Source organism: Phalaenopsis equestris, unplaced genomic scaffold, assembly GCF_001263595.1.
Source record: "Phalaenopsis equestris unplaced genomic scaffold, ASM126359v1 Scaffold000094, whole genome shotgun sequence".
NCBI classification, from domain to species: Eukaryota; Viridiplantae; Streptophyta; class Magnoliopsida; order Asparagales; family Orchidaceae; genus Phalaenopsis; species Phalaenopsis equestris.
In genome coordinates, this window is record NW_018164536.1 from 7,462,367 (window position 1) to 7,462,789 (window position 423).

Below are 423 nucleotides of genomic sequence, written 5' to 3' on the forward strand. Positions count from 1 at the left end.
GGGGAGGTGATTTTTTGTGAGAATGGCCATCGGGTGGCTCTCAGGGCATAAGTTTCGGTGCATTATGGTGCTTAGGTGGAGGGCAGAGGAGCTCTTCAATTTAATTTGGATGAGCTGGCCTCTAGATTTGACTTGGGTGAGGTTCCATGGGGGTGGCTCTTGGTTTTAGGCTTTTCCGGCCAATAGGGTGGCGGGCCAGCCGGGGAGGTGGCTAGGAGCTCAGGGAACCCAGAGGAATCCATCACAACAATTTAATGCAAATGTGATTGGATTTCGCAAAGATATCTTAAGCATGTGCATTTTTAAAAATAAGATCCCCTGATTTGGGAAACCTTTGGTCCAAGGCTTAATTTAGGTGATTTCATGGTGTTTGTACTGGTCACTAAGTCCAACTAATGGCTGTGGTGGAGTTAATTTGGTGGC